The 21015-nt window shown below is 55.7% G+C and overlaps 1 pseudogene across 1 annotated transcript in view; it reads right to left on the bottom strand.

Annotated features, from left to right (window-relative positions):
* Positions 1-21015, bottom strand: part of LOC309978651 (spermatogenesis-associated protein 17-like) — a 94761-nt pseudogene that overhangs the window by 10388 nt on the left and 63358 nt on the right. Inside the window, exons 2-3 of the transcript in view lie at positions 10116-10223; positions 9285-9361 (exon numbers count right to left, since the gene is read on the bottom strand). The product of the transcript in view is annotated as a spermatogenesis-associated protein 17-like (transcript). The remainder of the gene's footprint in view (positions 1-9284; positions 9362-10115; positions 10224-21015) is intronic.

Genomic DNA, 21015 nt, shown 5'->3' with positions numbered 1-21015 from the left:
CTGTGGCACTGGGGACTGTCATTTTCCCACAAACCCTCTTGCGTTAAATCTCTGCAGAGATTGCAGCTGACCAGCACCCCGAAGGGGCCTCTGAGCAGCGTGGTCTCGGATTTTGAATGTTTCGAAAAAATGGAAGCCCCATCTGGTAATGTGGGAGCTGGGTGTAACGGAGGATATGAGGCAATCTGAGTGGTTCAAGGAGAAGGCTGCATCAGACGCCTTTCACGCCCCACTTCGATTCTCTTGGCCTCGCCCATCTCTTATTCCAGCCACTGCTGTGGTGACTGGTTCTGTGAAGCTTCTGACCACCTTCACACTGGTACAACCTGCCAGCGCCTCATCATGCCTATGATACCTGCTTCTCCCCTCCTTCCTTGGGCTTCTCTGGTGCCAAGGGACGAGTCACCGTGGGAGCTCAGTGCCCACGCATGTGCACCCTGGTGTTTGGGGAGTTAACACCCCCTGAAATAACTGCTTCCCTTTTTCTTCCACCGTAGACGATCTTGAGATGCATTTCATACGGTGCTTAGACAGTGCCAGAAATTCAAGAAGCCAGTCGCCTTTCACGGCGGCCACAACTCAATCAACACGCTCCAATGTGGACTTTCCTTCCGTCCCTGCGTGGCTCCCCTGCCCTTCACTTCTGTTGCCTGGAGTCACTCTCTCCCCAGAATACTCGCACATAAGGCTTTGTCTCAGTTTCCACTTTCTGAGGAGTACAGGCTAAGAGAAAGCACATGCCTGCCCTCACTGCGCTTCCAGACTGGCTGGGAGACAAACACAGGACATTTACGTACCTGCTGTCACGTGTCCCGTTCAGGGGCTGTACCCAGTACGGCGGGAGTGCGGGAGATCACAGCAGCCTTAAGTAATCTGGCAGGGAGGCTTAGGGGGCTTCCTTAAATTGTGATACCTGCAGCATGAGTAGACGTTTCATGAGGAGAAAGGGCTGCTGCTTTGAGGGGAGTGCTTTTTCAGGGGTAGAGGGGCTGGGGATGCATCCAAGGTTGCTGGATGTTTCAGTCTTAGGAGCAAGGGTGGTTTGGGTGAGAAGCGGGGCAGCTGGAGCCATGCATTCTTTCTAGAAGAAGCGAAGCCCTGAAGGAGACAGGGCAGGATGGGGTTCAGGACCTAGAGGAAGGGGTCCCCACCCACAGGGGAAGGAGCAGCCCTTTTCCCTCTGAGGTGGAAGAGAAAGAAGGAAGGGAGGCGAGGGAGGGTGCGGTGACTTTGAAGTGACGAGGGCATGGAAGCCTCGAGTAGGCCGACTCCGGTCTCCTCTGCAAAGTCCAAGCCGAGCCGCTGCTGGCGGAGTCCGGGCGGGCCGGGGGAGGCTGGTGGTGAAGGTTCAGGGCAGCTGCCATGGGGGATTCCAGAGGGGTCCACTGGATGGAGGGCACGCCCTGCCCCCCCTGCCTGCCAGGCCGGCGGGGACTTTGCGCAGAGTAGGGCCATGGGGTGTCTGCTGAACGAAAAGGCCCGCCATTTGCGGCCTGAGTTGCTGTGAGCTCTCGCTTACCCTCGTCTTGACCCCTATGGGGTCCTCCTTCTTCCTGCCCCTACCGCTCTCCCAAATGTCCCCCTTTTCCCATCCCCCCAGCCTTTGCCTGAGCTGTTCCTCGTGCAGGCAACAACTGGTCTTAGATCTCCCTAAGCCACAACCCACATTCTTCAAATCGCAGCTCAAAGCCCCACCTCTAAGAAGCTATCTTTGTGATTAATACCGACCATTCTCGAACCCCTCAGCAGAAGCCCCGGACCGGCCCTCTTGCGCCATGCCCTCGTATAATTCCCGTTGCTTTTTGAATTTAGCCAGGGCCCATCTCTGGGCCCATGTGTCAGCTCTGAAGGGCAGGGGTTGAGTCTCCTGCCCCCCCACCTCCCACCTAGACAAGAAAGAAGTCTCCAGACTTCTGTTGGGGGGAGGGCGGTCAAAGGTTTTTGGAGATGAGCCCCATCCAGGAGGCCAAGACTATTCCAGGGGTTCTCAAGCCAAGCCCAGACGCCCTTAGGAAGCCCAGGAAGGGCTCCAGGTTATTCATGAGGCCCTTGGATTTGGATGCAGGATATCTTGTGTGCAGATGTACGCGTGCACGTGTGCTTCCGTGTGCTCTTCTGGGGAGAAGTTCCAAAACTTTTCTCAGGTCTTTGAAAAAAATCTACCATCCCCAGGCAGCCCAGAATCCCTGCTGTAAACCTTTCCTGGAGGACACAGCCTGCAGTGAGCCTGTACCTCACGACACAACTCATCGGCTGTCAGACTGTAAAATCCAGACAGTCAAATGGTTGCTGTTCCCAAGTCCCTGGGCCACTGCCAAGGGTGCTGTGGCCACAGCCAGAAGCCAGTCCTAACATCCCCCCATATCCCGATGAATGAATGATAATTACTATAATAGAGACCCGACCAGGTTTATGAACCTAATAGAAATTTAAAAAATACTAACCTGCTGAAGCTGAAAGGCTGTTAAAGGACACCAAGTTCAATATTTTTAGCAACGTGCTCTGTGGGACACGAGTTTTACCAGATGTGAATAGAATGGCTGTTCTAAGAGAAAAGGATTCTGAAATCAAACAAGTGCAGGAGATACTGGTTTAAACAACGTTAAATGGCTCTCTTTCCAGTACGACTTCTCAGAGTCGTCAGCAGGTAACGGAGGCTTTGAATTGCAGGAGGGAGATAGAGTGTTTCCCAAATGTAAGGTACCGTGAAATGCCTTTGCAGAGTATCTGGCGGAATCACAGTCTTCTGTTGACCAGGTTTGCTTCGGAAAGCGTTTCCTGAGGTTCGGGAAGTTCCCTTCACTCCCTACTTAATTGGAGAACTCTGCTGGGCACGTGAGCTTCCTTGGGGATGAGTGGAGGGTTGTGGGCAGATGTGTGGGGCTCGGGGACCATGCACCGTCACTCTCCAGCTCCTGTCCGGGCCCAGCTGCTGGTGTTTATCCAACCAGCCCTAGTGTAGGCTGACTTCTATCCCACACACCATCCCAAGCACTCTCCAGTTACTCGTTGTAGCCGGCAGGGCTGTCCAGAGAAACCGAGCCTGTAGGCTCTAAACATATAAGGGCTATATCAAGGAATTGGCTCATGGGATTCTGGGGGACTGGCAGGCCCCAGATTTGCAGGACAGGCCAGCAGGCTGGAAACACAGGCAGGGTTGATGCTGCAGTCTTGAGGTGGAATTTCAACTGATGAGGGCAGGCGGCTAGCCAGTGACCAAGGTGGGATAGCCAAGTTCATGGGGCGCAGTGACCGCTCGAAGCAGCCTGCCGAACGAAAGTAACGAGTCTCAGGGCAGCAGCCCTCTGGCTTTCAGGTCAGGCTTTGGGGCCAGGATTTCTCCACCGACAGGAGATGCTCCTACAAAGGCAGCAGAAACTTGGCACGTGCCTGGGCCCAGCCTCCAGGGCCTTATTTGTTTGGCAGTGTCTCCAGGTGGTATCTCCCGGCCAGGTGTGCTCAGGCCCGTGGTGGGGCGCGTGCAGACCTCCCGCCTGGCTGGGCTGTGGAGCCGCAATACCCCGCCACGTCCAGCACTGCTCATGAGCCATTCCAACAGCCTTGCGCCTGAACCTCAAGCTAGGACTGTGGGCTACACATATCCCAAATGGGCATGTTTCAGGGAAATGCCCCAAAGTGCCTTCCATGCTGGCCCTTGGGCTGGAATGCAGGCCTCGGGCTCTGACGAGGATCTGAGTTCAGCTCAGGCTTGGGCTGGGGGCTGATGAGGGGACAGCCCTCGGATTGGGCCTGTCCTGGCAACCTCAGAAGCGGCCTGCCCCCTCTCTGGCCTCAGCGACCCCATCTGTATGATGAGAGAGGCGTTCCAGAGAGCTCTACTGAGGACTCTTTCTGGAGTTGGGTCTCAGGAGCTGGCTGTAGACGGCTAGTGGCTAAGCACGGCTTGTTTGCACACTTGTGGAAAACAAATAGACAAACAAAACCCCAAAGTAGGGCTCGCCATTCTAGAGGCAAGGGATGGTAGTGCTGAGACCAATCGAACTTGGGAGGAATTACTCAGCCATAAAAAGAAACAAAATTGAGCTATTTGTAGTGAGGTGGATGGACCTAGAGTCTGTCATACAGAGTGAAGTAAGTCAGAAAGAGAGAGAAAAATACTGTATGCTAACACATATATATGGAATCTAAGAAAAAAAAACAGTGTCATGAAGAACCTAGGGGTAAGACAGGAATAAAGACACAGACCTACTAGAGAATAGCCTTGAGGACACGGGGAGGGGGAAGGGTAAGCTGGGACAAAGTGAGAGAGTGGCATGGAGATATATACACTACCAAATGTAAAACAGCTAGCTAGTGGGAAGCAGCCGCATAGCACAGGGAGATCAGCTCGGTGCTTTGTGACCACCTAGAGGGGTGGGTTAGGGCGGGTGGGAGGGAGGGAGACGCAAGAGGGAAGAGATATGGGAACATATGTACATGTATAACTGAGTCACTTTGTTATAAAGCAGAAACTAACACACCACTGTAAAGCAGTTAGACTCCAGTAAAGATGTAAAAAAAAAAAGAAAGAAAGAAAGAACTTCAGGAGACGCAGCCTCTAAGATTCTTCCATCCTGTCCTCCCTCCCTTGCTTTCTGTCATCTGACCCCAGGCACAGGTCACCTCGAACAGCTGAACAAGGATGGCAGGCGTGTCCTCTTGCGTTGTCTGGGGAGGGGGCTGCACAGCAACACTGTTCCCCTGTCTTCCCCTCACAGGGAGCGCACACTCCCCCATTATTCTGAAAGAAAAATGCCAGGATTCCAGGAAGCAGTACAAACGTGTGCTGCCCTTGCCCTGGTAGCAGCTTTTCCTCAGAGCAGAAGCCGCCAGTGTGCTGCTGCCGTGTGCCCTCACTCTGCTTCTGGGCCCCAGGGTGGCGCATCCTCGGGCCTCGACTCTGATCACGGGGAATGCAGGAGACACCCTGGCAGGTAGCCCTGACCCACACCGAATTTAGAAGGAAGAGCTTGCCCAGCCGAGGCACTCCAGGGAGGCATCCTGTGCTGGGCTGTCTCAGGAAGAACAGTTTAGAAGCCTGAGCTCTTGTTCCGGCCTTTGGCCCGCTGGGCTCCCTCAGGTGTGCACAGTTCTCGACAGATTACCAGACACTTCTCGCCCATTCCATTCATCCATTCATCTGTTGACTCTTAACTTGGGCGCTGGGCATAGGAGGTGAAGTGATGACAAGATCCGCCTCATCATTGCCCTTTCATCCTGCAGGGAAGAAAGAAGAGGAACAAAGAATTCCAAGAGGGTTATGTTTCAAAGACTATGAAGTTCTACAGTAGTTCTGAAAGGGCTGGGGATCGCAGCAGTCAAGACCGTGTCGTTAGAATGAGGCAGCTGGGGCATTGGATCCCTCACGTCCTACCTCATTCATCCAATGAACTCGGCCAATGACAAGGTCCTGCATTGGCTTCCTCTTGGCAAACCAGGTGACAAAGCTGACCTCTCTTTGGCGAGGTCAAGAGGTCAAGCCATGTACAACCAAGACCATTTATCAACCTTCCCTTGGTTCAGCCCCGGAATTCCTGACACTTGGGAGTGGGACAGGGTTACGGGGACCCGAAGGACGGGCCTTTTGGGCTGGGGCTGAGGAGAGAGTGACCTGCCTCAGTGGCGGATGCTGTGGATGTGGGTGTGTCTAGCATGTAGGGGGAAACAACCAACTCTGGGCCCCTCCCGTGTGCAAGCAGCTTGCATGCTACAGGTAAGGAAGCTGAGACTTAGAATGGGTGGGAATGTGACTTGCCCAATGTCACTTGGCTAGTAAGTGACCAAGCTGGGAGCAGACTCCACTTCATTGGGCCCCCACAGTCATTTTTTAAAAATATATATTTATTTATTTATTTTTGGCTGTGTTCGGTCTTCGTTGCTGTGCGCGGTCTTCGTTGCTGCGCGCAGGCTTTTTCTAGTTGTGGCGAGCGGGGGCTACTCTTCGTTGTGGTGCGCAGGCTTCTCACTGCGGTGGCTTCTCTTGTTGTGGATCACGGGCTGTAGGCATGTGGGCTTCAGTAGTTGTGGCATGTGGGCTCAGTGGTTGTGGCTCACAGCTCAGTAGTTGTGGCTCGTAGGCTCTAGAGCACAGGCTCAGTAGTTGTGGCACACGGGCTTCATTGCTCCGCGGCATGTGGGATCTTCCCGCACCAGGGATCGAACCCATGTCCCCTGCATTGGCAGGCGGATTCCTAACCACTGCGCCACCAGGGAAGCCCCCCATGGTCATTTTTATTTGCACCGTGCCATACTGCTTCGGAGGGTTTTGAAGGGAAGAGGACCTGGTGTTGACTATCCCCAGTGTAAGAGAGCTCGGAGGGCATCAAAGAGTGTCAAAAAGGGGCGGGAGGGCGAGGCTGTCTGGGTGGCAGGGTGGGCTTCCAGCCCTGGCTCTGCAGAGAGGGGGTGCCCGCTGCTGCTGCTCGTGCCTGTAGGGATCACAGCCATTGTCGTCTTCCCTTGCTTCGCACTTGCCAGGTTGTCTGAGGTCATCCTGACGACTGCCCTGCAAGGAAGGTCCGGTTGGCAGTCCCATTTGAATAGAGACTCCGTGGCACAGAGTGGAGAGGACATCCTCAAGGCCAAGTGGCTCCCCACCACCTTCTCGTGCCTCTCTGCCCCGTACTGAGGTGTCTGTGCCTCTGCCTTTCCGCAGAGTGGGGGCTTGGCTCACGCCAGCTGAGCCGGTCTTCCCAGAATTTCCCAGAGGAATCTGGGCCAGCCCCCTCCCTCTAAAGTACTGGTTCCCTTTGCTGCTGCATGGATTTCATTCTCCCAGCAGCTTGCCCCGCTGTCCAAGGCCCACCAGGAGCACAAAGCCCTGCCCCCAGCCCTATGACCCACCAGCTCAGACCCCGGCACTCAGGCCTCCTTTTGCTCTGCTAAATCCTACGGTTTGGGGCCAGAAAGCCAGCCGCTCCCGGAAATGATGGCCTGTTGTCATTACCCAGACAATCTCAGCAGCTCCATCATGAGGAGTCCAGCCCATTCCAGGGCTAAATTTGGCAGGGGAGGAATCCAAGGAATTCTTTAGGCTCTCAGATTCCACCTTTTTATTTTGGGGTGGAGGAAAGAAGGGGTGGAAACTATGAAACTGTATCCTCAGCCCCAACCCTGGCGCGGAGGGGAGAGGGAGGGCGGGGGAGCCCGTGCTGGGAGTGATGGTCCCCTCGCCCACCCTCACCTTCTCCCTTGTCACCATGGCCACCAGGTTCCCACAGCGGGGTTTCTGGTTCAGTCCAACCTCTCTGCATCCCTGGAGCCCCGTGCCTGGTCCTTCGGGTCCCTCGCTGCCCGGGGTGGGGCTCCTCTGGGGGCCTCAGCTGCCGGCCCCGGGGGGCCCAGGGCTCCTGCCGGGCTGGCCTCTCTCCGCTCTCACGCCTCCATCCTCATGCTTGCCCTGGGGGCGTCTCACGCCCGCAAGCCTGTCCTCTGCCCCGCGGCTGCCACTCCCGCTGGCCCTCTGTGGATGGCCAGGTGGGAGCCCGAGGGGAGGAGAGGCCGCCTCTGCAGGCTGTGTCACCGTGTCCTGCTCCGCCTTGCGGGGACAGGAACCCAGCCGTCTCTGTGCCGCGGGGCGGGCACCCCTGGGAAAGCCCATCAGCCAGCACCAGGACCAAAGCGGGGCCAGGGCGCGGCTTCTGAGACGCATCCTGCCCCTTTAGGGACTGTGTGCTCGGCCGATGCCACCTGCAGCAGGTGACCAGAGTTGCCCAGACCCGGCCGACAGAGTCCCCGAGGAGAAAAACCCCACCGGGCCCCAGTGTTAGACCAGCTACTGCTGGCGACGGGGCTGCCTGCCGAAGCTTCCGGAGCCCACGGGCACCTGGGGAGGCCCTGCCCAGGCCCTGGCCGGGACACGGGGGCCGCGTGGTGGCCCTGACTTGCAGGTGACTTTGGCCACAGCCCTGGCCCCTGTGGGCCTGGTCTTCCCACCTGTCGGCAGCTTGCGGGGTCGGGGCAGCTGGCCGACCGGAAGGGCCCTGCCTGTCCCTCCCATAGGCCCCCGGGGACTGAGACCAGCCTGCTCAGGGCTCCAGGTGCGCCAGGGCCTGTCCCCTGGGCCACCCTGGGTCGGCTCCGGCTGCCTGCTGCCCTGGGACGGGAGGCCACGCCAGCCTCGCGCCCCTCTGTGTCCCCCTGCCCCGGTCCCATCACAGCTCTAGGGACGGGGTGCTCACTCCCACTCTACAGAGCCGTCCTCCCCACTGTGGACAGTGCTGGCCCTGGGGAGCATCCCGGGGCAACCAGCGTTCTGCAGGGGATGGTGGCCAGAAGCCGCAGATGCAAAGGGTGCAGCAAGACGAAAACTGGCCGGCCTCCCTCCGGCCAGGGCTGAAACTCCCCCGCTCGCCACCTTCTGGAATCCCCACAGCAGCCCTGGAGGAAGTTTCTTGCTGTTGCCACTGTACAGATAAGAAAACAGTGATGCAAGGCCACACAGTGCCCAGCGGGGCTTGGAACCAGGAGCCAGTGTTCCAACCCAGGCTGTACTCTACGGTCCTTCGGAGCTGACCCTGTCTGGACACCCGGCCCACTCAGCGCCCAGCACGTGGCAAACATCCAGCTGGTCCTTCCTGACGGATCGTCCGGCTACAGGAGACTCCCAGCCAGCTAGATCGGGAGCATTGCCCCGTCTAGGCCTGTCCTGACCCACAGGGTCCGCCGCGGGCTGGCCTGTTTCTGCAGAGGGGCTGTCCCTTGCCACCCCAGACAGCATGGGCCGGTTGCAGGGTGTGGAGAGCGGCCTCCGTGGCCTCCAGCTTTCTGAGTGAAGGAAGAAGGCCAGGTGGGCTCCCAGCATCAGTCTGAGTGCATATTAGATCCCAAGGGCTACGGTCTCTCCCAAAGGGACCCCAGAACCCCCTGAACTGCAAGGCCCTGCTAAGTTCTGGTGGGAGGGGCAGGGCGGGGCCGGTAGGGACAGGTGGAGGGATGCTTCAATTTCTTCCAAGGAATTACACTTCTAGAAATACGCATAAGTTACGATCAATTTCCAGACAATACATGCCTTGAAAGACAGATTGGTGGCTTGCATGTTCCTTGTACCCAAACTTTAATTAAACCCTTTAAAACGAAAACCTGCCTGGCATTATTCTGCTAATTGACCCGACCCAGGGAAAGAAGGCCCTGTCTGAGACTGCAGTGATTGTGTGTTAATACAATTTATTTCTGCGGTCTTGCCCAGCTCCCTATTATGTATTCAAGAAATGTGTGGGCTCAGAGCCACTCATCACAAAGCAAAAAGTAATGAAACCTCCGAAGACTCCTTCCCCCGCCCTCACCGCCGCCTCGCCGTTTCTGGCCAGGCTCTGCCTCGGGTCCCTGTCCAGCTGTGGGGATTTAGACGTCCCTGTGTCCGCTGAAAGGAGCAGTCTGAACGCTCACCAAGTTCACAGGGCCTGCAGCCAGGGATGGCTTTTTCTTTACGATTCCCTTTGGAGAAACCAGCGCTCACTGCCAGGGTAACACCTTAGCCTCATCCCCTTGGTGGCCGTGGCGCCCTGAGCCGTGGCGGCATTTCCAGAACCTCAGACCTGGCTTGTCTGTCCGTTGGCTGCCCACGCGTCTGGCAGGAAAGTCAGCTCCCCGAGCCTCGGCTCCCTGGCAGTGAGACAGGGCCTGTGGGATGGCCTTTCTTATGCCACACGGGACGCGGGTCCACCCTGAATTGGAGAGACTCTGGTCAGGTGCTGTCCCTCTGGGCCTTGGTGTCCCCATCAGTCCAGGGTGGGGCAGCAGCTTTGATGGAGAGATCATGGCTCAGTGTGTCGCCCCGGCCCCGCCTCCCATGACTCTGTGTCCTCAGGGGCTTGTACGTGTGTTCCCCTGGGCATGGCCCCTGGGTCTCCATGGGGCAATAATTCTCTCAGTTACTCAGCAAATGGGCGGTGAGCATGACGAAGCAACTCAGCGTCAGGCCCTGCCTTGGTAGCTGTGGAGACAGAAATATCTAAAGTACCACTTGGCAAGAGCTGTAAGAGTGATGATTGAAAAGCACTGTGGGAACTCAGGCGAGGGAGTGACTAAGCCTTCTGGGGTGCAAGCTGCCAGGCCAGCAAGGCTCCCCGGGAGGGGGCATGGGACCAAGCTTGAAAGGAGAAATAGGGATTTACCAGGAGCAGAGGCAGAGAGGGTGATGAGCGTGGAGACGGAAAGGGCACGGAAGCCCCCAGGGGGCTCTGGGGCGCCTTTGGCCTTGCCTGTGTTCACCACGCCCGCAGCTACACGAGGGGGGAGACCGTAGGCTTGTGATTAGGGCTGGACGAGCGCACAGATCCAGATCTCTATCTGGAGAAGGCAGGAGGCGATCTCACTCCGAAGGCTAGAGGGGGCAGCGGTGGAGGCTGCCCAGCAGAGCTGCCAACTGTCTGGCACATACACATGCACACGTGTACACACACGCAGACATAGGCAGACATGGGCATCAGGCAGGCACACACACATGCACACAGGCACCACTGTGGACTGAATGTTTGTGGCCCCCCTCAGATGTTTACGTTGAAGCCCTAACCCCCAGTGCGATGGCATTAGGACGTGGGAACTTTGGGAAGTGATTAGGTTTAGATGAGGTCGTGAAGGTTGAGCTTCCCTGATAGGATTAGTGTCCTCGTGAGAAGAAGAGAGCCCAGCGTGCTCTCTCCACTGTGCAAGGACACAGTGTGGGAAGGCGTCTATCTATAAGCCAGGAAGAGAGGTGACGACCAGGAACCAAATCTGCCAGTGCCGTGTTCTTGGACTTCCAGCCTCCAGAACCGTGAGAAATAAATGTCTTCTGTTTAAGCCCCTGTCTATGGTATTTCGTTATAAGCAGCCTGGCTGAGCTGAGTAACACAGGCACACACGCAGACACATGCGCACATGGGCACATGCATGCATGTGAACGCGTGTGTGCGCGTGCGCACATACACACACGCACTGCATGAAACCTACAGGCGCACATGCACACACCTGCACACCAGAGAAGCATTTATGTGCCCACCCACAGATGCACCCACATCCAGAAACAGGCTCAAGGAACGCCCACACAAACGCACGCACACGGCATGTGCACGTCGACCCCCCTTCCCTCTCGGGTACCCCAGACCTCTCTGCTCCTGGCCATCCAGTCAAAAGACTCCCCACTGGGAACGGAAGCCAAGTCTGAACAGACCCGCAGTGTCCCATTCATCCCACAGGCCGAGACTCTGAGTTGCCCTTTCAGAAAGACATGGAAAGTCCTGTCCTGGGACTCCTAGATGGGATGGTGTTCCTAATGGGAAGGCATCGGAGTCCAGACTTTCATCTTTGCTCACCCTGCCTCACTCCCACTGCCACTGGCCTGGATGCCAGGAACGGGGCCCAGGGTGGAGCCAGATGACGCAGCGACTGCAGCTCTGGGGTGAGGGGAGGGCAGGCAGCCGTGACTCTGGCCCATGCGAGAGGCCTGTGGCCTCGTGTGCACGTGTGTCTGTGCGTGTGCAAGTGTGTGAGAGTATGTGAGCGTGAGTATATGTGATATGCGTGTGTTCGTGTGTGTAAATGTGCACAGGTGTGAGAGTGCGTGTGAACTGCAGGCAGCAGCCCTTGCTGGGCCCCCTTGGAAATGCCAAGTCGCTGAAACCTGCCCCCTGGGTTCAGGCTAACGTGCGCAGGACAGTCTGGGTGTGAGCAGCCCCAGGGGAGAAATGAACTTGTCCTGGGACCTCAGAACCCATTAGAGGGGTTGGAGTTGGGGCAGGGGCTCGCAGCCAGTAGGTGGGGGCTGCTGGGAGGTAGAGGGGGCTCCTTGGCGAGCTGCCCTGAGCCCTTTTCCTCAGGGGACAGGGCCTTCTCCAGAGCGGTTTCCAAGTCCCCTTGGTCGGGTCCCAGACCTGCTCACAAGGGGCCAATGGGAAGCGCAACTTGACCTGGGACACGGCTCACTCAGGTTCAATGCCAGCTCCGTCCCTGCGTGCTTGTGAGCAAATCCACTCCCTCCTCTGGCCTCAGTCAACACATCTTAGGAACTTGTTAAAAAGAAATAAGTAAAACTGTTGCTCCCTTGTTAAAGGGGGAAAAGTGGATTCGGGGGATCACGAGGCATCTACCTGTAGTGTCTACAAGTTCATCCCACAACGTACAACCAACACAGATGGACCAAGGGCCAAGTCTGTGGGCTCCGTGCTTGGGCAGGGGACGTGTTCGGGGTCATGTTTGGCAGTGAACTTGACCAGCTGGTGTCTCTGCCTTCATGGAGGCGGAATAGACAGGGCTGGAGGCAATGGGTGGTTTCTAAGGGCCCTCCTGGCTCTGACGCCCCTGAGTTGGCTTCTGACTGACTGGCCTGGCCAGGAATGGGAGTCCCACTGTAATTCTGAGGGCCCTGGACAGAGGAAGAGGAGACGTGGTCAGCAGAACAATGGTCCCCCAAAGATGTCAGCACCCTAATTTCCAGAACCTGGGAACATGTTACCTTCCACAGCAAAAGGGACTTTGCAGATGCGATGATCTCAAGGATCTTGAGGTGGGGAGATTTCCTGGATTATCTGGGTGGACCCCAAATGTAATCATAAGGGTCCTTACAAGAAGGTCAGAGGAAGAATTAAGACACGTGACAAAGGAAGCCAGAGGCTCGAGTGACGCGAGGAAGGGCCGGGAGTCAAGGAATGTGGCCGCCTCCAGAGGCTGGAAGCGGCAGGAATCGGACTCCCGTAGAGCCTCCAAGAGGCACGCAGCCTGCTGACAGCCCGATTTTAGCCCGCTGACACCCATTGCAGTCCCCTGGCCTCTGGCACAGTCAGAGCATACATGTGTGCTGACAGAGGGGGCTCATGGGGGAACGGCTTGTCCATGGTCCCCCAGCAAAGATGTGGTAGCACGAGGACCGGGCCCGGGCCTGCTGGGCTCTGGGCCCTCTGCTCTCTGAGCTGCAGGGGGAAGGGACCACCAAGACTGGAGGGTAGATTCCCGGGTCATCCAGCACCGGGGCAGGAAGGGGCTGCTCTGAATCTGGCTGGACTCGAGATCCGTCACCAGCTCCCCTGGAAGCCTGGCGCTGGTCGGGCCTCGGGGTTCTCTGGTAGCCCCCTGCCCCAGCAGTGATGCCCTCTCTAGTACCATGTCTGGGCATTGACCTCCATCTTCAGCCAGAATGTCTCCAGGGGCAGCCACTGCCATGGCTGGGCAGCCTCGTTCTGCCTCGACCAAGGGGGTCTTGTACACCTGTTCTCTGAGGCCCGGCAGACCGAACACTGAGCCTCAGAGAGGGCAAGGGCCTTTGCCAAAGTTCACCCAGTTGGGTCAGTGCCACATCACCGCAGCGCCTGAGGCTCCCGGCTGCCAGCACCTCACTCTCCTTGTTGGCTGAGATCATTGACCCTGATTTATGGGCCCAAGAGGCCTGATTCGATAGCAGGCACAAGCTACACCCAATTAGCCCACTGGCGTGGTGGCCAGCGTGGCAAAGTGAATTTCTTCACTGGCCCTTACAAGACCTGTTTGAATAACACAGGAAGGTGTTAGCATCGATCTGGGAGGGCTCACTTCCCAGCTGCTTGGATTAGCACTGACGGTTGTCCAGCTTGTGACAGCGGCACTGGCTGGGAGGCAGCCTGGCTCACGTTACTGATGGTGTCACCTTCACCTTTGCGTGATCCCCCCATGGGGACAACAGGCAGAGCAGAGGAGAGTTGCTCAGGCTTCCATCTCACCAGACTCAAGTCTGGGAGGGATGGGTGAAGGGGGAGCGGGCCAGGGAGTGGGGTGGGGACAGGCCCTCCCACATCTGTGTCCTGCACTTTCCTCTTGCTTCCAGGACCCTCCTTTTGGGCAATGCCAGAGATAGACTTCTAGCAGCATCTGGGACAGTGAAAGCAAATGATGGGCAGGGTTCCCTTTTCCGGGCTGCAGCTCACTGGGGATGCCACAGGCTCTCCTGCAGTTTCTAACTGGTGTTGCAGAAAGTAGATCTGTACCCCCGGTCCCCCACCTCCCTGGGCCAATGGTAAGCCATGTGCCAGGCAGGCCGTCCGGGGCCCCCATTGTCCTTTCACCGCAGGCTGGGATTTCTCATTGACGTGCATCCTCATTTGGGAGCTGCTGTGTCTTCATTTCTGATTGATCTTCAATATATTTTCTCTATTCCAAAGTGGTTAATGGTCGGTAAACACATTCTCAAATGCACCTGGGGCTATTTAATCAATGCAATCTTTTTTAGTATTCTAATACAGTGGTCCTCAAAGTGTGGTTGGCAAACCAGTAGTAATAGCATTACCTAGAGCTCCTTAGACATGCAAGTTCTTAGGCCCTGCTCCAGCCCCAAACGGACTGAAGCAGAGATTCTAGGATCAGGGCCAAGCCAGGACTGGCTACATCATTGGTGGGGCTGAGCGCAAAATGTAAATGCTGGACCTCTATTTCAAAGATCCGTGAGAATTTCAGGAAGGTACCAGCAGAGCATTCAACCAAGCACAGGTCCACGCCCATGAAGCTGCCTTCGGCCCAGGGTGAGTTCCCAAGCCCTTCAAGTCATCCTGCTGCCTGCTCATGAGGGAGGACTGCTGCTGTAGTGATTTTCTCATTTGAAAAGCAATACCCGTTAAAGAAAAGTTAGGAAATAGAGAAAGATGCAAAGAAGAAAATTACAAAGTAAGAACCAGAAATGATCTCACACCCCAGAGACAATCAACCGTAAACTTCTCATCATATTTCCTTCCTGTCTTTTTTCTAAGCACAGGTTTTGGATTTTTATATGCACATATGATCGCACTGAACATTCAAGGGCATACCCTTTTCTCTTCACTAACACGCTGGCGGAAGCACTTTCTGTGTCATCACGTCTTTGTTGTAAATATCACTTATAGTGCCTACGTACCTGTGTTGGCCATCTATTACCCTCGTGTCCTCTCCTCCCACGTTTTTGCTCCTTTGTAGTGGCCTGCATTCGCCTCAGCTGCACCAGACATCCCCTACTTTCTGTCCCAGAGCTAATTTACCATAGCAGTCTGCTTAACCACTCTCAGCACGTGTACAAATCTGGAAACGAGTCAACACTCACTGGGGCATTCTTTGATAAACAGATAAATATTCATCTCTTCCATGTCTTGGGAAGACAATTCAAGACACATTCTATTGGGTCTTTGGAATGTCCCCAGCTGGTCTGAGCCGCAGTTGCCCACAGCAGTGACCAATGCAGTAACACACCTTGTTTCATTCTTTCCGGTCCTCCCTCCTATCCCCTGGGACCACTTCTCAAAAGAAACTTGTGTCAGACTCTCGTTCTGGGGGGAATGCAAGCTAAGATAATATTCTTCCAATTAAGTGGGTAGAGCTTTATTGTCTTTTTAAAAAATATTTATTTATTTGGCCGTGCCGGGTCTTAGTTGCGGCACGCGGCATGCATGCGGGATCTAGTTCCCCGACCAGGGATCGAACCCGGGCCCCCTGCATTGGGAGCACGGAGTCTTAACCACTCTGCCACCAGGGAAGTCCCAAGAGCTTTATTGTCTTACCCACTCTCATTTGTAGGTACTTGGTTGGTCGCCGATTCTTCTCGACTTTATACCGAGGTGGATCTCTCTGGGTGTGAAACTTTCCTGTACACAAGTGAATTTCCCAGGACAGAATCCAAGAGATAGAATTCATGGGTCAAAACATTGAGCATTGTTTAGGCTCTCAATCCTGCACTATCTAAAGGAGAACAAGTCAGCCTCCGGCTGGTCAGGCCAGCTGCACTTGACTGATAGAAAAAGTCTCTTAGCCAAACTTTCCTGGCCTGAAGGTGTGGGAAGTATGGCCTGGACACAGTTCTCACACCATCCACTGAGCCTGAGTGGCAGGGAGAAGTCAGAGGCAGGAGATGGGAACGTAGGTGAATTAGTTTGCTGTGGCTGCCATAAGAAAGTACCACAGACCGAATGGCTTAAACAGCAGAAATTTATTGTCTCGCACTTCTAGAAGCTGGAAGTCTGAGATTAACATGTTGGCAGAGTTGATTCCTCTGAAGGCTGTGAGGGAGAATCTGTTCCATGATTTTCTCCTAGCTTCTCATGGTTTTCTAGCAATCTGTGGCTTTCCTTGGCTTGTAGAAACATCACCCCAGTGCCCACCTTCATGTTCACACGACATTCTTCTGTAGTATGATGTCTCCAAATTTCCCCTTTATATGAGAACGCCATTCATATCGGATTGTGGACCCACCGTATTCCTGTATGACCTCGTCTTAACTAATTACATCTGCAATGACCCTATCTCTAAATAAGGTCACATTCTGAGGTACTTGGGGTTAGGACATGTGCATTTTCAGGGGACAAAACAATGTGGTCATAGCCCACACAAGAGGCCCTACCTGGGGCTCTGCACCTCCATGGGAATCGACGGGAACCAGGCAGGGGCCCTCCTTCAAACCACAGCCCCAGAAGCACTTGGGAAGTTATAGGTCGAGAGAGCCATGGTTCCTGTCTGGAAGTGGATGTGGAGTAAAGCTTGTCCCAAACCACACACAGTGCCCTGAGCCAAGGTCCCCCAGCCACCAGGCCAGCACAAGTCCTCTCCAATGCATGACCCCCGGCAAGAGCAGAGGACCCACAGATAGCACCCAGCCAGCTCATCCCTCATTTCTCAGAGAGGAGGTCGAGGCCCAGAGAAGACAAAGGGCCTGTCCGGGGGTCAGAGAACAAGGAAGTGGCGGTCAGGCCTGGGACCAGGTACTCTGGACTCCCACGCCCGCTCCACAGCCGACTGTCTCCTTCCTTTCCCTCTTTAGCTGAGACTCTCAGAGCTGTGAGCTCCAACCGAGGCCCAGGCAAGAGAAGGACTCGCCCCAGGCCGCCCAGCAAGTCTCCTGACGCCAAGCTCAAGGCTCTTCCTGGCTCCCGTGCAACTGGTGTCTACCGTTTCCCACATCACACTCCATGGACACCTCGTTAGTAGGGGTGACCCACCAAAATGTTCCGACTCAGTTACACGTGAGAAATGCTACATTCTTCAAAGTTCAACTGCTGGACTTCTCAGGGCCTTTTCTGTGCTCCGTGCGTTGGGATTCTCCAAGATGAGGATAGAATAGGCACGGTTTTCAACTGCTTGGGCTTCAGAACTCCTTTATCCGTGAGCCCCTGTTGACTTTTCTCTAGACCCAGGGGATGGGGCTCTGCGGGCCATGGACACCTCGAGGTCTCTCTGCAGGAAACGGAACAGTGTGGGCCTGGCGGGGGCAGCGGTTTGCAGGCCCAGGTCTGCCTTCTGTGGACTCAGGAACTGAAACCATCTCTAGTCCCCATAAGAACTGGTCAAACCTCATCTTGACAGCACCCCTTAATGAACCCCTAGTTTATCTGTACTGAGGTTTCACAGACATGTCCACCTCTCTACAGAATCATGTCGTCTTCTTTTCTGTTCTCACCCACACCTACCCTAGCCTTTAACAGTACCTTGCACCCTTCGCCTGCAGCCAGGAAAAATACAGCACACTCCTCACGCCAAGTTCCATCCGCATGATGGAGCTCAGTGTTTCCAGAGGGAGCCTGAGACCTTCCAGCAGCAAGGAAAGGGGATCTGGGTTGGAGCCGTGAGTGCCCCGTCCCATGGGAGGGCTGTGCTGGCCTCCATTGTCACCTCTGGGAGGAAGCTTCACACCTGCAACCTGCCCCCAGGGCTGGATGGCTGACCTGTGTGCGCTGGACCCTTTGCAAAGAGGGGCTGAGGGTGCAGAAAGGGAAAGGTCCTCTCCAGCGCTTCGCTGAAAGGGCTTCACCCTGATGCCCAATGTCGAGGATTTCAGAGTTAATAAGGCAGATGCATGGAGATGAAATGTCCACTCCAACGTAACTTGTTTCCCAAGCTGAGGGAGAGTGTCTGGCAGAGGACTTTTGCTGGAGCCCAAACTTGGCAAAGCCAGATGGATGTGGGCAATGACCCCCAACCTCTAGAGGCAGAGACACGCAACGAAGAATCACAACGAGGGTTGACCTTAGCATACAAGAACGCTCACGTCTCAGCTCCGGGTTTACGGAGATGGAACTAAGCAATACGGAGCGTTACAGCTTGGAGCCAGCAGAAGCAGACTGGCGTCCACGCGGCCATCGGGTCTCCTTGTTATTCTATAGGAGCCTGCGAGCTCCGTGCTTCCTCCCTTTAACAGACAGCAGATGGGGGCAAGGGGGGGTGAAGGATTTTGTCCAAAGCCACACAACTTTCTCGTGGCAGAGCTCCCCCAGGCTCTTAGAAATATGCTTGTCAGCGGGCAGAGGAGCGTCTGACTTGGCCCCCTGGCCCCTGGCTGGCAGGAGAGGGGGCGGAGCCAGCTGGGGGCTACGGGCACCACCCAACAGCCTGGGCTGCACTGCCTGCTCGGCGCCCAAGGAGACGGCTGGAAGCCAAGTGGGCAGGAAGACCCTGTTATCAGCATTCAGGTTGCCTGTCATCGAAGGAAGTGTGTTCTCTGCCCTCACTGCAGGGGAATTCAGGAGCCGTGAAGCCAGTTGCTGAGTTCAGGGTCTTCCTCTCCCCCTGGGTCAGGGCTGGTGTGCTGATGACTTCGCGGGGGCGGGGGAGGGGACCACCTGACGTCCAAGTACATGACAGAAGGTGTGCTCTGGATTTGGCGAAGTATCCTGTTTTATTCACGAAGCAGAGTGAGAGCTCTAACATGCGTCTGTCCTGGCAAGCTTGGAAAGTAAGAAACAAAAATCTCTCAGTCACAACACTTTCCATCTCAACTTCAGGCGGGAGAGTTATGTAATTGTCACTTAGTCATACTATTAAGTATACAAACTGCTAGGCTGATAACGGGCTGGAGGAGGGTGGGGAAGGATCGGCTGCTCCTCCCAGGTCCTCGGGAACTGGGTGCCTGTGCGGCTGAGGACCTGGGATCTGGGACACGAGAGGAGCTCCCCCTTCCATGCAGCCTCGTGTGCCCCTGACAATGGCTGCAAACAGGAAGCCCTGCCCAGATCCCCTAGATGACAACTGCACTCGCAAGTTTGGGAAGACTGATGGCCAGGGAAGCTGGTTTTTCCAAAGCTTATTGGAGGAGCCAGCCCCAGAGCTGCCCTGGAAGGGGGCTGGGCTCCAGGCCACCCCCAACCGCCCCCCAAGGAGCCTCACCCACTGTCACCACCATGGACAGCCTCAACCTGGCTTCTGGGCCAGAATCCTGCCTGCGGTGAAGGGTTAGTCAGGGGTGACGACACTGGAAACCCCAGCGCCTAAAGAAAAATGGCATTCACTATGCTGTACTGCCTCAGACCAGATTTAGTTGTTGATCTAAGAATTGAGACACACACACACACACGCACACACACACACACACACACACAGAGAGAGAAAGGGGGGGGCTATTCTACTGAAAAAAAAAAACCCACAACCCTTCAGAGGGTGGCAAGGATAAAAGCTCCCTGGAGCGTTTCTGGCTATTAGGAGAGCATTGATGAAGCCAGCCCTGACCACACAGAAGGCAGCCTAGTGCCCAGGAGAGGACGCCAGACTGGCATCAGCAGGCTGGACGCGTCTCTGTTCTGCCACTTGTTAGCTGTGCGACTGTAGGCTAGTCACTAGCTCTCTGTGATCCTCAGTGGCCTTAACTCGAAAATGGGGACAGTAAACATTCTCACCCCATGGGACTGTTGCAAGGGTCCAATCAGCTAATGGTGGCGGAAATGCTTTGAAAAGCATTCTGGGTAGACAGGAGCAGACTTTAAAGCATACGGCCGGAGCTCTTCCTTCTGTGCCGCTGAATGCCCAGCATTGAGTCTGGCGTCTGGCCAGAGGCGGTGATCAGTGAATGCTGAATGAATGAATGAATGAAACGCTCTGCCCGCCTCAGCAAGTCGCAGCTTCTCTGAGTTGCACTTTCTTCGCTGCTGAGTGCGAATGATGATGTTGACGTTTCTAGTAGTAATAACGGCAGCTCATTTGGAGCCTTTCGTGTGGATTACCTTCCAACAATCTTATTATTATCCACAATCTACAAACTGGGAAAGTGATGCTTAGCACATTCAGGCAAATCTGGTCTAGGTCACGCAGCCTATAAGGGGTAGATCCTGTAATTGAACCCAGACTGGCCTTCTTACTCTGGAAGCCATTCTCTGCATCACGTCGTTGTGTGCCCTAGGTCCCTTGGTGAGGGGCTGAGGTTACTAGGGGGAGAAGGCAGGAGGAAGGGGAAAGTTAGTGGGAAGAAAGGGGAGTGGGAGAGACTAGAATTTGAGGCGAGCTCCGGAGATCTCAGGTAGCTGGCACTGGTGATCACCCTGGACTGGGGACCTCGTGCCAACCCGAGGGTTCAGGCCTCCCCATGGCTCTCACCCATCACTGGCCTGTTTCTCCTAAAAGTCCATCCTGGACAGACAGACCAGGCCAGAGCAGGGAAGGACCGCAGCCTGGCTCCTGCCCTGAGCCCAGCTGATGGGAGTATCACCACAGAAATCCTCATGCTGTGTTAGCTGTGATCCTTCAAGAAGCAGAGGCCAAGATGGCATCATCACGTGAGGATCTTATCAGAGGAAACGCCTGTGAGAGAATATGGAGAGGGGGCCGGAGAGGTCTGAAGAGCCGTCAGAGCACAGAGCACGTCTGACCCCGAGTGAAGGAGATTGGGAAGGAGGGTGGTGTGGAAACGTCGAGACTGGCCTACAGTCTAAGGAGGTCTCGGCAAAGCCATCGAGGAGTCCTCAAGCAAAAGTCAACCGCCAGAGGAGGCCGTGTCTCCCGGGAACGAGCCCGACTCAACACTCCTGCTCTGTCTCTGCCGCGCTGCCTCACGCAGTGCAGAGGGCAGGGCCGGGCCCAGGCCAAGGATGCCCTTGCGGGGGGGCGCCTGTGAAGTGCATTCTCAGGGCTACCACAGGCTCCCTTCTGCCCACCTCTCTCCCTCAGCTTTCCCGTGGCTCTGGTGTCACAGCTCACCTCCTGGGCTGACTGAGAACTTCAGCTCCTATCCTGGTCTCTGGGCCACTACTCACAGCCTCTCCACAGAGGAGGCTGGGCTTGACTCCCTGTAAGTCCAGCTCAGTGGGCTGGCTTGTCTGGGCATCTGCTTTCTGTTTCAGGGCAGAACAG

This window comes from Leucopleurus acutus, assembly GCF_964270905.1.
Source record: "Leucopleurus acutus genome assembly, chromosome: X".
NCBI lineage: Eukaryota > Metazoa > Chordata > Mammalia > Artiodactyla > Delphinidae > Leucopleurus > Leucopleurus acutus.
The sequence above is the reverse complement of the archived record's forward strand: the minus strand, read 5'-3'. Positions and strand labels throughout refer to the sequence as shown.